Below are 20,496 nucleotides of genomic sequence, written 5' to 3'. Positions count from 1 at the left end.
TCACAGTAGGAATAGAAGATAAATGAATATTTGCTGTAAAACAAATCCAAACTATCAAAAGTTTTTTTCCAAGAAGAAAAACTGAACAGTGTTAATTTGTGATGAAAGGTCTAGTAAGATAACATCTGAAAAGTATTCATACAATTTATGAAATAAGGATATTTTAGTGACCTAGTAAAGTGCAGCTTTAATAAAATAATAAAAAGCAGATTTCAGAGGTATAGAGTGAATTCAAGGCAAAGAACTGTGAAGTAAGCATAGATGAACATTTAAAGAAATTTGGGGCTGGGCACAGTGGCTCACTCCTGTAATACCAACACTTTGGGAAACTGAGACAAGACAATCACTTCAGGCCAGGAGTTTGAGAACAGCCTGGGAAACATAGCAAACATAGCAAGATCCCTTCTCTACAAATAAAAATAACAGGCTAACCATAATGGCAAGTGCCTGTAGTGCCGGCTACTTGGGAAGCTGAGGTGGGAGGATCCCTTGAGCTCAGGAGTTTGAGGTAATGGAGAGCTATTAATTATACCACTGCACTCCAGCATGGGAGACACAGCAAGATCCTGTATCTTAAAAAAAGAAGAAAAGGTAGAAGAGTAGGAAGAGGAGGAGAAGAAGAAACAAAGAAAGAAATCTGGCTACAAAAGAGAAGAAGGAGAAATGACTATGGTTATTAGTTGGGGGTGCAAAAGTTTAAGGAGGGTTTTCATTTGTTTAATGTCTTCTGCATTGTTTTTAGATAAAGAGAATTAGCCAAGCATAAATCCTGACATCAGGAGGTCAATAGAGAGGGTAAGGTTTAAGATACAAGAAAGAAGTGATAATGAATACAGTGAGGTCCCTAAAAATGTGAAGGGATATAACCCAGATCCTAAGAGGAGAAAGAAGACTTAGACCAAAATTGGCTTTACTTTTTCTCTACAACAAATTGGGTGGAAGAGATTTTGAAACTACAGACTAGTAATTCTGAAAAGGGAAGAGAAAAATGAAAGAAAAACATAGCTAGAAAAGTTAGTAGAGAAACATAACCCAAAAGTTTGAAGGCAGGAGAATTCTAGAATTGACAGGGAAAGACTGAAATTTCAGGAGTAGAAACTTCTGAGCACAAGAGAAAATTTCCCTTCATGTTGTGGAAAGTTGAGATCCACAGCACCAGTAGAGGGATTAGAAATATGAAAGAGAAGAGATTCCTCTCTCTGACAGGTTTAAAGGATAGCTGTAGAAATAGTGACGCTGAGGTGAAGCCCAATTTAACTAAGATAGTGCACCTCAGAGTGATATTTTTAGCAATATAAGTATTAGTGTCTTCTTCTAGAATAGGTTCCAAAGCATGTGGAGAAAGGCTGAATTTAAAATTCAAAAGTAGAAATAACTAGCTTATGTGTGAATTACACTATGAAATCTAAAAAGATAAAATAATTGTTGAGAACAGCAAGATTGTCTCTACCTGTATATTTGCAAGAACCCATAAGAAATTCCTTGGTTTTGCAGTATTCTTTTTAGAAATAGAGGACAATATGAATAAATAATATTTGTAAAAACAGTTGTAACATTGTTTTACAAGTCTGTACTCAAAAAATATCTTAAATGAATACCAGTCACTATATTCGTATCTACCATCTTAGATCAGATATTAGATTTCCATATTCAGTGGAAATTTATCAGTACAGATATACCTCATTTTATTGGACTTCACTTTATTGCACTTCACAGATATGACATTTGTTTACAAATTGAAGTTTTGTGGCAACCCCGTGTCAGGTAAGTCTATTGTCATCATTTTTCCAACAGCATGAGCTCACTTCTTATCTCTGTGTCATCGTTTGGTAATTCTCACAATATTTCAAACTTTTTCATTATTATTATATGTGTTATGGTGATCTGTGATCAGTGATCTTTGATTACTATAGTAATTGTTTTGGGGTGCCATGAACTGCACCTACGTAAGACTTAATTGATACTTAATCAATAGGTGTTCTGACTGCTCCACCAAGGGGTAATTCCTCCATCTTTCTCCCTCTCCTCAGGCCTTCCCATTCCTTGAGACAACAATATTGAAATTCCTTCAGGTAACCCTACAATGGCCCCTAAGATTCGTAAGATTTCATAAGATTTTAGCTGCCATAGATAGTGATTCCTCAGATGGTTCTGGGAAAAAAAAGTCAAATAAAACGGCCTCCAAGTGTTCAATTGAAAGGAAGAGTCCCGTGTCTCTCACTTTAAATCAAAAGCTAAAAATTATTAAGATTAGTAAGGAAGCTATGTGGAAAGCTAAGAAAAAACCTGGGGCTCCTGGAGAAATAGCTAAGTTGTGAGTATAAAGGAAAAATTCTTGAAAAAATGTAACAGTACTACTTTAGTGTACACACAAATAAGAAAGACAATCAGACTATTGCTGATAACGGAGAAAGTTTGAGTAGCCTTGATAGAAAGTCAAACCAGCCACAACATTCCCTTAAGCCAAAGCCTAAGCCAGAGCAAGGCCCTGACTCTCTTCCATTCTGTGAATGCTAAAAGAAGAGCTGGAAGCTAGCAGAGGTTGGTTCATGAGGTTTAAGGAAAGAAGCCATCTCCATAACATAAAAATGCGAAGTGAAGCAGGAAGTGGTGATGTGATGTAAAAGCTGCAGCAAGTTATTCAGAAGATCTAGCTAAGCTCACTCATGAAGGTGGCTACACTAAACAATGTAATTTCAATGTAAACAAAACAGCCTTATACTGGAAAAAGATGCCATCTAGGACTTTCAGAGCTAAAAAGGAGAAGTCAACACCTGGGTTCAAAATTTCAGGACAGGTTGACTTTCTTATTAGTAGCTAATGTAGCTGCTGACTTTAATCTGAAGCCAATACTCATTTAGCATTCTGAAAATTCTAGGGCACTTAAGAATTACGCTAACTCTACTCTGCCTGTGCTCTGCAAATAGAACAACAAAGTCTGGATGTAGCATATCTGTTTACAGCATGGTTTACTAAATATTTTAAGCCCACTGTTGAGACCGACTGCTCAGAAAAAAAAAAACAATCCTTTCAAAATACTACTGCTCATTGACAATGCACCAGGTCACCCAAGAGCACTGGGGGAGATGTATGAAGAGATTGCTGTTATTTTCATGACTGCTAACATAACACCCATTCTGCAGCCATGAATCAAGGAGTAATTCTGACTTTCAAGATTTTTTTTTATTTAGGAAATACCTTTCATAAGATTTTAGCTGCCATAGATAGTAATTCCTCTGATGGATCTGGGGAAAAAGTCAGTTAAAAATCTTTTGAAAAGAATTTACTGTTTTAGATGCCATTGAGTACATTTGGGAGGAAGTCAAATAGAAGTATCAGTATTAACAGGAGTTTGGAAGAAGTTGAATTTGAAGAGTTCAATATTTCAGTGGAGAAAATAAATGCAAAAGTGGTAGAAATAGCGACAGAAATAGAATTAGAAGTGGAGCTTGAATATTTGACTGAATTGCTATAATCTCATGATAAAACTGTGACAGAAGAGGAGTTGCTTCTTGTGGATAAAAGTGGTTTCTTGAGATAGAATCTACTCCTGTTGAAGATGCTGTGAACATTGTTGAAATGGCAAGTAAGGACTCAGAATATTACATAAATTCAGTGGATAAAGCAGTAGCAAAATTTGAGAGATCAATTCCAATTTTGAAAGAAGCTCTACTGTGGGTAAAAGGCTATAAAACAGAATTGCATGCTGCAGATGAGTCAACTGATTTCACAAACCTCAGTGTCATCTTTTTAGAAATTGCCATAGCCACCCCAACCTTTGGCAACCACCACCCTAAATCAGTCCTCAGAAATCAGCATCTAGGCAAGACCCTCTCCCAGCAAAAAGAGATTATGACTGGCTGAAGGCTCAGACAATTAGTGGCATTTTTAGTAACAAAGTATTTTTTAATTAAGGTGTGTACATTTTCTTAGACATAATGCTATTGCACACTTAATAGACTATAGTGTAAACATCACTTTTATAAGCACTGCAACATCAAAAAATTTGTGTGACTCTCTTTATTGCAATACTGGCTTTACTGAGTGATCTGGAACTAAACCCACAAAAACTACAAGGTATGCTCATAGCTTGCCAGAAACCCAATAGTTAATTAAGAAATGTTAATAGAGAGTCTTAGTGGTACAATTTTGACTTCCAAAATGAAAGCATAGTACGAGTAATATACCATAATTTCTCTCTAATGTAAAATTTAATAAATGGAAGAAAATGTAACTTCAAATTACATTCAAAATTCTAGATCACAATATAATTTCTATTTGAGAAAAGTACCTAGGACTAAAAAGCCATTGGAAGAGTTAATATTATAAAATAGTGCATCAATTTTTGATAACAGTTATATAAAAATTACAGCAAGTGGCCTTTGCTCTTAGTTTGTACATAAATTATGCTTCATTTTGCAGCCACGTTGAGAATTTGGTTGACTAAAAATATCTTACATTAAAATTAGCAGTATAGAAACTGTCTTTCCAATGGCCACCCAAGAAACTGAAGACTCCAAAATATTTTTTCTTCCTCATATTTTCCTCTTCATCTCACAATGAAACACTTTCTTTAGAGACAAATCAGTCACCCATTATCAGTCATCAAAAAACATATCTGGACAAGCACAGTAGATTGGAACATTTTGTGCACTGAAATAAATTAGTATTCAACATGAAAGGAAAGGGATGCTCAGATTGGTTGGCAATATTTGTAAAAAGCCATCCTTTGTTAGAAAAGAAGAAAAATAATAGAAATGAAAGAGGAAGCATGTAATCCCAGCCTTTTGGGAGGCTGAAGGGGGCAGATCATGAGGTCAGGAGATCGAGACCATCCTGGCTAACACGGTGAAAACCCATCTCTACTAAAAAAAAACAAAAAACAATTAGCCAGGTGTGGTGGCAGGTGCCTGTAGTCCCAGCTACTCAGGAGGCTGAGGCAGGAGAATGGCATGAACCCGGGAGGCGGAGCTTGTAGTGAGCTGATATCGCGCCACTGCACTCCAGCCTGGGTGACACAGCGAGACTCCATCTTGAAAAAAAAAGAAAAGAAAAGAAATGAAATGAAAGAGGAAAAGGAGAAAAGCAATGACAGAGTAAGAGAAAGAAGTAATGGTGATGGCTCTGGCATTGTGGTGATCCTTGAGGTATTTAAAAGCAATTCCATAGTCTTAATCTGAGCAGGGGTGTGTGTGTGTGTGTGTGTGTGTGTGTGTGTGTGTGTGTATGTGCGCGTGCACGTCTTTATATGTATGTTTTGTTGAAGCACAAGAATTAATTCCATTTAGGTTGATCAAAATTTTTGTTTCTGGAATGTGCTCTGAGAAGCAACAGAGACATTGTTAGAAATGCAGGTTCCTGGGTCCCGTATCAGATCTACTAAGCCAGAGTCTGTAGGGATGAGAGTCAGGATTCCTCCTTTTTAACAATCTCAGGTAATTCTTATGAACTGTAAATACTGAGAACAGCCAGTGCCTTATAATGTATCAGTTATACAGCATATATATTATCATGATCATATCTACCAATATGGAAGAGGTAGTGTGGGCATCTGCTAATAAATAGACAACCTTCCTCTGGGATTTTCAGAATATTAAATATTATTACAAAAAACATTTCTAAAATATTTTCTTTGTTTACTTAAAAACATCCAAAACATTAGTGTGTTTTGAGGGTCCTATAAGTTTGAGGCAGTGTTCTAGGCATTGAAGATTCAAAATAAAATTGAAAAGACATATTCTCTACTCTTACAATCTAGTAAAGAAAGGGAGACATGGACATAAGTATGGATAATGAAGTGTTAAAGAGGCTATGTGAGAAGTTTATACAAGATACACTAGGAACATATGAGGGAGGTGTCGATCTGCCTGGGAGAAGTCAGGCCAGGAGAAGCTTCCTGAAAAATGTGGCGTGGAGGGAACTTGAGAAATGAGCAGATGTTTACCAGATATACAGTGAAGACACAGGCAAAGATTTCTCTCTGGTTAAAGCATCAGGGGAGGCAGGAAGGATAGCATTAGGAGATATACCTAATGTAAATGACGAGTTAATGGGTGCAGCACACCAACATGGCACATGTATACATATGTAACAAACCTGCACGTTGCGCACATGTACCCTAGAAATTAAAGTATAATAAAAAATATATATATTATCTATATATATAAAGCATCAAATGATATAGTTTGGATCTGTGTTGCCACCCAAATCTCATGTCAAATCTTAATACCCAATGTTGGAGGTGTGGCCTGGTGGGAGATGATTGGATCCTGGGGCAGATTTCTCATGAATAGTTTAGCGCCAACCCCTTGGTGCTGTTCTCAGGATAGTGAGTGAGTTATTGTGGGATCTGGTTGTTTCAGTGTGCAGCACCTCCCCGCCGCTCTCTCTTACTCCTACTCCTGCCATGTGAGGCGCCTGCTCCCTCTTTACCTTCTACCACGATTAGAAGCTACCTGAGGTCTCCTCAGAAGCAATGCCTGCATTATGCTTCCTGTACAGCCTGCAGAACCGTGGTCAATTAAACCTCTTTTCTTTATAAATTACCCAGTCTCAGGTATTTTGTTATAGCAATGCAGGAATGGACTAATACAACACTTAAAAAAAAAAGAGATGTTACTTTTGCCCAGAATTCTAGAACCTGTTATTAAACATTGAAAAAAAAAAAGTATGATCTGATGTAGATGGAATAATTCTCTATTACTACCCATCATCAACAGTGCTTACCCCATTTCAAACACAAGGAAGTTTATGATAAAGAAAGTATATAAGCATATGCAAATTGAGCAGAAGGTCTATGGCAAACGTGAAGCAGAAATAATTCATCAGGATTCAAATAGTGGTGTCAACTGCAAGCAATTGAGAAGGAAAATATTCTCAGGATGAAACAAAATCCTGGAGAAAAGGCTGACAAATTTTAATTCCCTAATGAATCAAATAATAGGTAATCACTAGCTTCGAGAAATACCACTGTTTTTGGACACTCAAAAAGGACCAGTATTGTCAATATACCTTGGCATGACACTTTCCTGAACACTGAAGGCACTAAAAAGAGACAGAAAGTAAAGAAGAAACAAAGAAGAAATTACACTTGCTATATATCAGTAAATCTTTGTGACTTCTCAATATATAATGTTATCAGAGTATCAGAAAATAGAGGGATTTTTATTGCAAGGATAAGCTTTTCACATGCTGAGCAATGATTCTCTGAGCACATTTCAGTACGACTAACATCATTTAGGTCAGTAGCAATGGCAATTTTTCCTCTTCACAACTAATTACTTTACCATTGTAGAAATAAATAAGACAAAAAAATTCTCGGTCTGGTGATGTGAGGCATGAGAAGTTCCAGGGAATAGCATTTTATAGAAACCATCAGTTTAAAATATCTCCAAAATCCAAGTTTTACTGTACATCTTTTCCTTAGTGATTTAGTCATATTGTAAATGACTATTTCTTATACCCCCATAACAGATATGATTGTATACAAACAGGAAACCATACGTGTTTATAAAAATAAGCAAGGTAGTATTCTAAGCCATAGCTAGGGATAAAATCCTAAGTCTAGGACATCTGTGAATTTTTATGGCTTTCAAAATATATGTGTCTTAGCCAAAATCAAGAAAGAAGCTGTGTAATCAAAGAAGCTGTGAAAAAGATGAAGATGAAAAAATATGACTCTATGTTTAATTATCTTTTCTTAACTACTCAAAGGGAGTTTTCATAACATGCCTAACAGCAAGATGAAGTCAATAATAAAATTACTACTAGATCTTATTAAAAGATAATTTGGAGAGTATGGGCCTGCCAAGTTTTCAAAATTTCTTTTTTTGTCAAGAATGATCTAGATATGCTGTTTCAAATCTAGACTTATTTTCTTTAACATTTTTGAAATTACAGTCCTTTCATAGCTAGTGTCTTTTACTTTATTAAATCCTAAAAAATAATTATGAAATCTGATTAAATCACTGCCTTTCTTTTAACCATTGCTCCGAGAATAAGACACATACTTCAACACTTTAAAGAAACTTTCTTTTTCTGCTCTTCAGCCATGTGTCTTGCTACTGTATAATTTATACTATACCATATTTCTTTATTTCTTTTTGTTATTTGAACCAGTCATGCTGTTCTTTGCCTCCAGGTCTTTATTTGTCCTCTGCATAGAATAATTCCCCTAGCATGTTGGCTCTGCTTGGCTCAAGGCACCCATTCGCGGTTTTGAACTACCTTTTTATCTATTTTACAAACTTAGTTTAGAAGACTCTTGAAGGCAAGAAAAAGTCTCACTTAATCATTACTGTATCTCTAGCCCCAGTGCAATGTCTACCACATGGTAGATCTGTGTTTCTGTTCTCTCTCTCTCTCTCTCCCTCCTCTCACCAACAATATAAATGAAGGAAAGAAGGAAATATTATTCACATCACTTCTTTCCATTTCTAACTAGCAGAAGAGACTACTTTGTAGATTATTCATAGGAAACAGGCCCCTTTTCATGTCTAGAAACTCTTCTCACTGAAGAACAAGCAGCTCTGAGAGGGTCATAAATAGGTCAGTGAGAAACAGGCACCTGCCTAAGTAGCCTAATTACCTAAATCAAAACTGGAAAACCATCAGATGAGAGCGATACAGCAAACTTAACTTCCATATCTATTTTCACGACTTTGGAAAACGAAGGCACTCAAAGTAAGAGGAACTGAGTAAATTTTCCAAAATTACGTATCTACTAAGTGCCAGAATATAGATTTAAGTCTTTACCCATTGAAAAGCTGTAATACTAAAAATAACGATGAAGGCAGGGGAGTTTTAGTTTGAATTTTATGAAACAACTTAGGATCCACTTAAATAAACTGAAATGTTTTTATAATTCCAAAAATAACTGAAATATTTTTATCTAAAATAGCAAAATTTAGTCTATAGGGAAATACCAAATGTTATGTTTTATGATCTCTTTAGCACACAGCTATGCTTCATTTATATTATTTTTTCAGTAATAATTTGATTTGGAAATACAAAATCCAAACATATTTGAAAGACTGATAATAGTACTAGGGAAAATATGCAAAAGCAGAGATTCCTATTCATGTTTCTAAGATTATAAATTACTATAGTCTCTTTAAAGGGCAACTTGGAAATACCAATCATCTGTAAAAAATATATATATACCTCTTGGCTAGCAATTTCATTCTGGAAATATCTTAGAAAAATATTCCCAGGAATATACAAAACTACACGTAGAATAATGTTTCTGTAGCATTCTTTTTTAAAAAACATTGGAAACATTACCCAAAGTTCCAATAATGAGACAAATAAATTGTGTTTTATGCAAAGGGATACTATGCAAGTGCTGAAAAGAATGTGTTGGCACTATAATATGTGGAAAGAAAAAGTTGTCCAAGATAAAAGGAAGTGGCAGAACACCGTATGTGGTATAATTCAATTTTCGGCCGGGCACAGTGGAGGTCAGGAGTTCACGACCAGCCTGGCCAACACGGTGAAACCCCACCTCTATTAAAAATACAAAAGATTAGCGGAGCGTGGTGGCAGGCTCCTGTAATCTCAGCTACTTGGGAGGCTGAGACAGGATAATCGCTTGAACCTGGGAGGCAGAGGTTGCGAGGAGCCGAGATCGCACCATTGCACTCCAGCCTGGGCAACAAGAGCGAAACTCCTCTCAAAGAGAAAAAAGAAAAACAATGTCTAATAAATTTGAAAACATGTGTAGGAGAACTATCAGTAATAACACAAAACTGGAAACAACCCAAGTATTCAACAATAGAATAAATATGTATATTTTGGGGGCATTCATTCAATAGAATTCTACAGCACAATGAAAATAAATTATTGCTACATGCAAGAATATTGACACAGCTCACAAAAAATTTTGAACAAAAGGAGTCTGGGCCAGGCATGATGGCTCATGCCTGTAATCCCAGTACTCCGGGAGGCCGAGCAGGGAGGATCGTTTGAGACCAGGAGTCCAAGAACAGGCTGGACAACAGAGCAAGACCCTGTCTCTGGGGGAAAAAAAAAATCCAGTACAAAAATGCATATTTCATGATTCCGTTTATGTAGATTTTAAAAACAGACAAAACTATTCTACAGTCTTATTAGTCAGAAGCTGTCTTTGGAGAAGAGTAAGGCGATCGTGATTAAGTGGGGCTGGAAGCGGGGTACCTGGGTGCTGACAAGATTCCTTCTTCTGAAATGAATATTGATCTCACAGTATGAATACTTTGTTATAGCTCCCTGAGCCAAATGTTTTCTGTATGTCTGCTATTCTTTAATTAAAAAGGGAAAAGGAAAGAATGTAATAATACAGTGTTTTACTGAAAGTTGATGTCTTAGGTTTATTACCACTCAACTTGTGCATAAACCAAAGTTTGAAAATAACATTTTTTGAGAAACCAGGTTAATTTTCAAGCAATCTGAAAGTTGTTATTCTCTCCAAAATAATATAAGTAGACCAAAAGAAAAATAAAGTCAATCCATTAGGCATTTACAAATATTGTAAATTATATTACACCACATTTAATGTATAAAAATAATTTACAAAGGAAAGTTTTATCTGAGATAAAATTCTATTAAACAGCTTGCGTTTCAAGCTAGAATATTATAAATATTGTTTATAATATTCATCTTGTCTGTTACAGTTAACAAATCTGTACTTTTAGTAACCATGACAATTAAATACTATCAGATTAGAAGCCTTAGGAGAGAATTACTATTTATGATTTGAGATGTTAGAAAGCAAAATTAGGGCAGAAATGCATAAAAACTTCTGGTGCTTGCGTCAAAATTCAAATGATTGGCTCATCAGAGGCATATTTAAATGACACATTGTAATGGTTCAATTCATGCTTGGGAAACTGCACCATGTAAATTACTGTAGTGAAAGATATCAATAAGATATTCATAAATAAAACATATGCAAATTTAGAATGATTTAATTCCTTGTATTAATACTAAATTTATTTGAGGGTCTAGGGATAGATTCCGGTCACTTAGAATAGCAGCGTTTTAAACCGTGACTCACGAAATGCTAAAACCATGGGCTATCATGAACCCTGGGGGTTGGTGTTGAATAACACAGCAATTAAAAACTTGTACTTCAGAGTCAGACAATCTGGGTGTGAATTCTAGCCTCTCCATGCATTAACTTTTTAATAACTAACTTCCCTGATCTGCAAAATCGGAATAATAAACTTTAAAAATCCTTTTCACTGGTTTTGTAAAGTTTTGAGATGGTCATGTGCAACACATTTTTTTTTTTTAAATGCCCAACACAGGGTGAGTGCTCGATAAGTGATTGTTAATAATTGAGGTGCAATTACAGAGAAGACGTTTGCACAAGTCAAATTTTAAAAATCATCTTATATCTCGGTGTTCGTAATTTTCAAACTAGGATAGATCACCATTCTAAGTACCCATTTCTTTTTCATAAATTTCTTTTTCATCACTTGCACTATTTCCTAAAAAATGCATTTGGCCTATCTGGTTCTCCAAGATTACAGAATATATGCTAAGCCAAAACCTGAAGACTAAAGTTGAACACTGTCTACTAAATAAAGAAAATCCAGATTTTTTTTTTTTCTTTTTTGAGACAGAGTCTCACCTTGTCACCCAGGCTGGAGTGCAATGGCGTAATCTCAGCTCCCTGCAACTTCCGCCTCCCGGGTTCAAATGATTCTCCTCCCTCAGCCTCCTCAGTAGCTGGGATTATAGGCATGCACCACTATGCCCAGCTAATTTTTGTATTTTTAGTAGAGATGGGGTTTCACCATGTTGGCCAGGCTGGTCTCAAACTCCTGACCTCATGATCTGCCCACCTGGTCCTCCCAAAGTGCTGGCTGAAAAAAATATTTTAATAATTCAAGTTTAAAAAAAAAAGTAAGGGAAAGAGCATTGTACTTGTCACCTAATATAAAAAGACAAATACTTCAAAACAAACAAAAAAAAGGGTAATATGGTGTGTGTATGTGTGTGTGTTCTAAATGATCAAGTAACTAAATATAAGACTTTAAAATATGTTTAAAGCAAAAAGTTGTGTCAGCTGGTTTCTTCTCAGATTACTAAAAATCTAAGTAAAAACCCTATGTAGGTAATAATGCAATACATTTTTACTAGATGGCTCAGGGGATTGTTACTATCAAGATTGTTGTCCTTAACCTAGACAAAATGGTGGCAGTCATTGCTCAGTGAGATGTTCTGGGCCAAGCATAACACATGGGACACTCAACTATGAGCAAGATCATCTTACTTGTCCAGATTTGCCACTAACGTGTAACCTTGGGCAAATTAGTTACTTCTCTGAGCTTGTTTTATTATCTGTAAATGTGGATGACCATGCCTTTGAATCTAACTTTCAAAACTGTTTCGAAGGATCAAATAAGACTATGCATGTGACCATACTTTGTAATCTACCAAAGATGACACCAATGGAAGACCTTCTATTAAATAAAGAAAAGTGAAATTAACTTTGCCATTATTTAATTCCAACACAGCTAAATTTATACATCTACATTATCCATATAACTATACATTCCTCTTTCCTTTTAAAATGCAGAATTATTTAAAAGATATTTATTGACTGATTTAGCAATTTGGAATTATTGGCTGTCCTAGGCATGCTTTTCATTACAAAATTCCTCATTAAAAAAAAAAAACCCCTTTTTTATTCATTCTGTATAAATCAACAAAACCAGGAAGTTAATTTTTGAAATATTGTGAAGATCGACATAATTTTTAGTTTTTATTGATTGGTTTCCAGGGTAAAGATATGAATCCTTCATTTGTTGAAATCCTAAAAACTAATTTAATCTTAACCTTCTTTTATTCATGTCTTCAGAAAATATTTATTAAGTATCAACTCTATGTCAGGTCCTCTATCAGAAACAAAGAAAAATAACGTATGGTCTCTATCCTCAAGGACTTACAGTGGGGGCAAGAGACAAGTAAACAATCAGTACAATATAGTATGGTAAGTGATACGGCAGGGATATCCACAGGTTACCATGGGAGTCAAAATTTAAGACTGGGAATTCAGGGAAGTCCTCCAAAAAATGGTGGCACCTGACCCAAGGCGTGAAAAGGTTAGGTCAGTTAAAAAGCAGACAAGAAAACAGGTTATTTATAGTAGAGAATAGAACATGGGGAACATGGGAGGGTGTTGGGAGAAAAGAGAAAACAAGATGCATTAGGAGAAGGCAAACAGTTCAGTTGATTGACATTGTGGGAGATGGGAGATGGAAGAAATTTGATTAATCAGAAAATGAATCTAGAGAAGTTACCAGGTACCATTTAATAAAGGACTTTAGGTGCAATGCAAAAGACTTCAGACATCTTACTAATACAAAAAAAGGGGAACTAACTCAAAAAATTTTCAGCAGAGGAAGAATACGATGAAATTGGTTTTAGAAAGACAACTGTGGTTATGACATAGAATATACTTAGAAGAAAGTGACTATAAGGGAGGAGACTGAAATAGGGACTTCAAACTCTGAATATGTTTCTTACACAGAAAACAATGTTGTATAAAAATTTGAGTGGCTGCTCTCATGGCCGGTCGTGGCGGCTCACGCCTGTAATCCCAGCACTTTGGGAGGCCGAGGCGGGCGGATCACAAGGTCAGGAGATCGAGACCATCCTGGCTAACACGGTGAAACCCCGTCTCTACTAAAAATACAACAAAATTAGCCAGGTTTAGTGATGGGCACCTGTAGTCCCAGCTACTCGGGAGGCTGAGGCAGGAGAATAGCGTGAACCCAGGAGGCGGAGCTTGCAGTGAGCCGAGATCACGCCACTGCATTCCAGCCTGGGCGACAGAGCGAGACTCCGTTAAAAAAAAAAGAAAAAAGAAAAAAAGGAAAAAAAAATTAAGTGGCTGGCCTCAAACCACACTGCTAGTAACTGAGTGAGCTAGGTTTCATGCAAAGCTCTGCATAACTCTTAACACTTGTGCTCTGAAGAACTGGGCAACCTGCCTCTCATAAAAGAAACTAATGCAACCAGCCCTAAGCATTTAGAGTAGTAACAAAACAGTGCAGGAAAAGTGATGACATGCTCAGGTCTACACCATCAAAATCAAGTACAGGGGTGAATAATTATCTAGTGAATTAAGGACCATCTGGATAATCCTGGCAGAAGCAGATTTAGTGCCTGAGTCATTCAGATAATTGTGCAAACAAAGTGCCCTGCTCTGGCTGAGTAACCTGGCCATTAATATCTTCCATAGTGCATTCTGCCCTGTGGCTCTTTTGAAATGGACGATAGTAGCTCAGAAAGAATTAAGGTACTATTCACTTCATGGGAGACCTGCCTAAAGAATAATGGGATCTTAATAGACTGAGTGAATTTTCTGTGTCCCCAGAGCCGTTTCGCACTGGGATATACATATGATATATATAAGCCAGATTCTGCTTCAAAGGAGGAGAGAAGTTCAGCAATAGCACCGTCACATGTTGTTTTCATATTCAATTCTCCGTTAAGTGGTAGAAAGTTTTCTGAACCTGAAAGCTACAAAGAGATACTACTGCAAATAGATTTATAAACTACAGTAAAGCTCTACATTTCTGTGTGTTAGAAAGCATTTTTTAAAATGCAAAGAACAAGATGAGGACAATTTTTGCAATATACCACAGATTTCCTATTACATGAAGAAAATATGAACACTCCAATAAAGAGTCAAATGAAATTCACAAATTAAGAAATACAAAGAACCTATAAACATAATAACATTTTTGAACTCATCCAAAATCATAGGAACAATAACTCAGAAGAATAACTAGATACACAATTTATACTATCAAAATCATCACAATTTTTAAAAATAATACCAAGTGTTAATGAGAGTATGGCCAAACTGGTCCAACCACTGGTACACTGGTAGAGCATAAATCTGTGCTTATATTTTGGGGGAAGCAATTTGGCAGTAAGTGTTATGAAGTTAAAAATATTTACACTTTGCCTGGGTAACTTCTAAGAACTTGTCATAAGGAAATGGTCAGAAATGCAAATATTAATGTATACAAAGTTTCATTTTCATGATGGTGCAAAACTGAAAACAACCTAAAGATCTATCAAAGAATATTGACAGCCAAAAAACACATGGATAGTAAGAATATTAAATGAAATGAATAAATGTTTAAGGTATATTCAGTTTAAAAAGCTAAATACAAAAGTGCATGTTCACTATAAACTCAAATCTGTAATTGAAAAATACCTATTTATATTAATAGAAATAAGACTGGAAGATTGAAATAGGATCTCTTTGTATTGTGGAATTTGGTGGATTTTTCTTTATCCCCAGTATTTCTTTAATGATTCTAGATGTCCTTATAATAATAAAGTATCATTTTCAATTTAATATTGAATAGATAGACTTTTGAATGTAACTTTACACAGTAGATCATTCATATTATTGAGGTGAAATAATGCCCCATCCTCCTGCTGCTACATTTCCAAGGTCACACAACAGATCAGTCCTATTGTCAGGAGTTGAACCTGAGTCTCCTGCTCCAAAATCAGTGCTTTTTAAGATTTGAACTAAAGTACAGTGAAAGTTTCAAAGGAAAATAGAAGCACTAATGAAAATTGAAAACACATTATACCAATAATACATGGCATCTTAGATTACAGCAGACAGACTTATACATTGGAAGTTTTGATAACATGCCTACCGGACTCATCCAGGCATGAAGTGTCAGAGGAAACTAGCGCTGGAATAAGCAGAGAAAGATACAAATTAGCATTGAAAATAAAAATGAATTAATTACTGACTATATGGTGAACACTTGGACTAGTGGAAAGAACGTCTTAAAAAGTAATTAACCACAAGCCAGAAAGCCTGTAAAGTTGTAGTCTCCATTGATAAAAGCCAGTTTAGGAATGATGCCTATTGATGGAGAAAAAGCAAAACCAGTTTTCACCTTGTACATTACAATTGCTACACTAGCACTTCTATTATTAATAGCTATTCTTTATGAGCAATTACCATGGGCCAAACCCTATTTTGAATGTTTAACATGCATTATCTCACTTAATATTTTAAAAATCACAAAATCCTCTCACATAAGTGCTATGATAATCCCCAGCTGACTTGCTGATGGTCGCTTAACTGCCTCATGATACCTAAATATTAACACCTGCAGGCTTCCTCCCAAAGTCTGTGCTCTTAGCCAATAGGATAAGTGTAAAGGAAATGGGTAATGGGAGGGAGATTAGGAATGGAAATGCAGAAGGAGAACTTTATTTTCAATAAGATAAATTGTCATCAATTTGGGGGATTTGCTTGAAAGCTAGAAATAGAAAGAGAAGATAAGAGGGAGACAAAGAAAGGAAAGTTAGAAAAATTAAGAAAAAACTATGGTATCAGCATTGTGGTGTCAAGGGGCAAAATTTCAAGAAGAAGATGGACAATATGGAAAATAGAAGGTCAGAAGAGAACAATGGATAATACATCAATAAAAAGAAAACAAACATTGGAATTGAGGAGGAGGAGCTTACTGGTGAGTTAGAATAAGCTGTGGGATATGATAGAGACCATGGCCAATTTACATGTAGAAATAGATGGAAATTGGAGCATTTGTTGATTTTTTTGAAATAAGGCAATTACAGGGCATATTTTGTATACAGAAATATAAATTGTCTATTTCAGCTCTTTCTAGTTGGTCTCAAGGGACACAAGATACAAGAGAATACATAGAACCAGTACATAGTCATAACCCCTACTGGAGAACTGAATCATTCTATGAAAAGATATAGAAACACTTTTTGTCATCCATTACTTCTCATGGAGAGGGTCATAAAGCTAGAAGAAGTTTCCTCCCAAGGCATAGCCTTCTACCAAAAAAATATCCCCAAATCATTGCAGCACCCATCCAGCTTCTTAGGATGATGCTTCCTGAACAAGAATCTTTTTATTATAGGACTGTGTTCAGTGTGGTGGGGTATACAAAAAGATTATAAGCGTAGTCTTTTTCTGCAAAGTACTTCTTAATTAGAAAACAAATCAGACATACAAATGAGGATTAAGCAACAAAATAAGACTAAGTATGATTAAGTTTCCAAGTGAAAATAGTCTACTAGAGATTCTGAAGAGGAGTGATCGTTTTGTTAGAACCATGAATTTTAAAATGCATTTAGTTGATACATACAAATGTATTGTTATTATTACCAGTAGCCCTATTTATTAATGACCCACTATGCGCCCATCCCCATGATAGAAACATGCATACTTTTTATGACCCTCATAGCAACCTGAAAATTCAATGCTACAAAATTCCTTTTGAAGACAAGGAAACAGATTCTCAGAGTTTAATTAACTTGCTCCAAATTAGATCATCAGGAAGTTGCAGAGCAAAATTAAAAGCCAGCTCACACTGCCTGTGATGGTAACTTGGTAGATTAAATCATTTATCTTCAAAATGACTTGGCAAGTCAGAATTTTGTTCTTAAAACACAGAATTAAATTTTGTAGGGATACATGTCAGACTAGAACTGAATAAATTTGATTTATATTGTTCCTGGTATCAACATTAACCACATTTTGTTGCCAGGACCAAAAATCATGGGAAGCTAAAAAGTATTCTATTTGAGGGGAAACTGCTATGCAGTATAATTACACGGCAGGTTGTTGGAATATTAAAGTTTTCAGAAGACTTTCAACCAATCACTTGTGTCCTCTGAATCTTAGTTTCTTCATCTGTGAAAATGGAAAGGTGGTCATCAGGAATAAATAATTTCAGGGAATGGCAAAGATAAATGCACATACATCAATCTATAAAAGAAAGCCCATGTAGTACAAATAGATGTGATATGAAAAAGCAGTACAAATTTAAATATCAGGTCCACAAGTAAAATCTGTACAAAGAAATACCTCACATCTACCCCCGCAAGGGTTCTAGCAGTTCCTTAGTCTTGGAAAGTGGGTGGATCCATTCCCAGATCCCCAAATGCTGTTAGCCATAAGTTATCACTGAAATAAATTTACTACCAAATAACCAAACCATTATGCCGAGTCTAATAAAATATCCCAGATACGGCATATATTAATTTGATTTGCGTTACACTTCGGCCTGGTAAGTTTCATATGCACACTTAGAAACCGAAAAATGCGGCGAAATGGATGAAGATCATATTGGCACTCTAAGAATGTTTTCAAAATACTGAAATATTGAAAACATGAAATATGACATATTGAAAACATGAAATATGAAATATTGATCTTTACGTGAGTTACAAAAACATTATTTCACTCAGGGTTTCAGCAGTCTGAATGCTTCTTCTCCGGCTTTTCCCCCAATGGAGAATTGGATTCCCTTTTGCCCCTCCCACTCAGTGCTTCCAGATTGCTTGAGAAGGCCAAGGCAGCCGGCTCAGCAGCAGGGAAGCCGGGCTGGGTATGCAGGAGCTATATATAGCTCCACCTTGGAGATGTGCACACACAAGCACACGTACGAATACCCATGCCCGGTTTGGCATGAAAATAAATAAATAAGGAAAGGTCGCAGCTATCCCCTTTCCCTCTTTCCCATCATCCCAATTTTTCAGGAATTTTCAAAGCAGGGTGTCATCAGTCCCAGAGGGTGATGCAGCGTCGGATCTCTCTGCAATTCTTCTGCCTACTGCTCCCAGCAATCTGACTCCTGCAGGAACCGGCACTGAGCCAACACCTACTACCCAGATGCGGTCACCTAGGGAGGCAGCCTCGCAGCCGCTCCGAGCCCATCCGGGCACAATCACTTGACTCCCTGGAAATCCCTGAAGCCAAACCCACCTTTCAGAAACTAGGTGTGAAGGTGGTTCCTGTAGACAGCGCCAGGCTAGGAGGGGAGGGGCAGTGGCTCCGCGGTCTCTCCCTCCCACCTGCCGCAGATCGTGGAGAAGGGCCGGTGCCTTCTCAACGGAGATGTAATTAATCGCAACGTGCCCTTCGAGTTGCAGGGATTCTTCCCCACCCCCTTCTCCTGAAGGCAGCTAGATCTTAACAGAGGGCTCAGGGGACAAACAAGTCCCTTCCTCCCCTCTCCGCAACCGCTCCCAGGTTTTCCGCGATGCGCTAGCCAGGCGCCCAGGTGGGATGGGAAAGACGAGCAGGAGCGGGCCGGCGTCGGGAGCAAAAGACCTGCGGGCCCCGGGCTGCCGACCTCTCTGCTTCCCCACCCCTCCCCTGCCGAGGCGATATGGCATCCCTGGGGCGAGTTCCCGGCGCTGGCGGCGGCAGCCTCCGAAAGGAAAGTTGACGAGACACAGACCCCGGGCTCGGAGCCCTCTCCTAGGGCACTGCCGTCCTGCCTTGCCTGGCACCCCAGGGCTCCGGCATCCCGCACCCCTGCTTCCCCGCACCCCAGCCACCTCCGCCCCAGTCCTTCCCGCGCCGTACTTCACGGCGAGAGCTGCAGCGACCGCAGGAGATTTGGGGGTGACGAGGGCTGGGCGGGGCTGGGGGAAGGGAGGCAACAGCATGGAAATGCGCATTCTTTATTTTATCTGCAAAGAAGGAAAAGTCCAGCTTCCTACCTGTTCCCCGCTCCTGCTCGCCTCGGTGCGGCACAGCTGGACCATACCCTACAGGTTTCTCACTTCCGCTGCAAACACCTGGGAGCGCACCTCCCCACCGGAGCCCCTCCTCGCCTCGCGGAGCCCACCCTGGCTACTTGACAGCAGAAGCTCGGCCTTTTAGTGCGGTTATTGGGGCAGCAGGGAAAGGGGGGCGGGGACCACAGGGAAACCCGCGTCTCTGATTGGACAACAGGGATATCACTCTCACCCCCAGGACCAGCGCAGGCTGCAGACTTGGGTAGCTGCTAAACCCAACTGCAAAGGGTCTCTGCAGTGCCTGAAACCCAAACCTGCTGCTACCGGATCAAGGACCTTTGCTGGAGAGAAACTGGCTTGATGACTTGTCATCTGAGGCCCCAAGAGGTAGGGAGGGTCCAGGCAATAACTAGACACCCAGCACTTTCCTGAGCTTCCCTGAAGGGACCATCTGCTCCGGGAGATTTGTCAGGCGAAAATATCAGGCCAGCGCCTCATAGAGAAGAATGAGCTTCGATTAGGAAATAATAAGATACTTATGTGGGAAAAAATACACACACAGAAAGGAAAATAAAACGATGTGAGGCTTTTTTTAAAGTTTCCATTTTTGTCCAGATGTAACATGGCAGTTTTTCTTGAGAAAAGACTGAATTATTTAGTCTGTAATGCAGAAGACCCCCAAATATTCCCCGGTAGAAACAGTGTTTTAAACGGGAAAGCACTGCATAATAACCTCTCAAAAAAAGGGTAAAAGAAATTAAGGCCAAACTGCATGAGAGATTTGCTTTGGGGCAGTTCAGTTTGTGGCAAAAGTCTTAAAATAATCACCACTAGACTGATTGATAATTAAGCTATCTGTTACTTTTCTATTGATAGTAGTTTATCATTTCTTTGGTACTCAGACACTGAGAGGATGTTTATGCCCCCAAACCTAAGTGATCCCAAGCCTGCCTTTTATGTGAA

General features: G+C 37.7%; 1 protein-coding gene across 4 annotated transcripts in view; it reads right to left on the bottom strand.

Moving 5' to 3' along the window:
- The window catches only part of CNTN1 (contactin 1), a 391,570-nt gene extending 371,898 nt beyond the window's left edge, over positions 1-19,672 (bottom strand). For all 4 annotated transcript variants that reach the window (XM_063620146.1, XM_063620145.1, XM_055250616.2 and 1 more), the window contains exon 1: positions 19,516-19,672. The gene's annotated coding sequence lies outside the window, so the exon portion shown is untranslated. The remainder of the gene's footprint in view (positions 1-19,515) is intronic.
- Between the last annotated feature and the right edge of the window lie 824 nt (positions 19,673-20,496).

Source organism: Symphalangus syndactylus, chromosome 17 (genome assembly GCF_028878055.3).
Source record: "Symphalangus syndactylus isolate Jambi chromosome 17, NHGRI_mSymSyn1-v2.1_pri, whole genome shotgun sequence".
Classification (NCBI taxonomy): Eukaryota; Metazoa; Chordata; class Mammalia; order Primates; family Hylobatidae; genus Symphalangus; species Symphalangus syndactylus.
The sequence above is the reverse complement of the archived record's forward strand: the minus strand, read 5'-3'. Positions and strand labels throughout refer to the sequence as shown.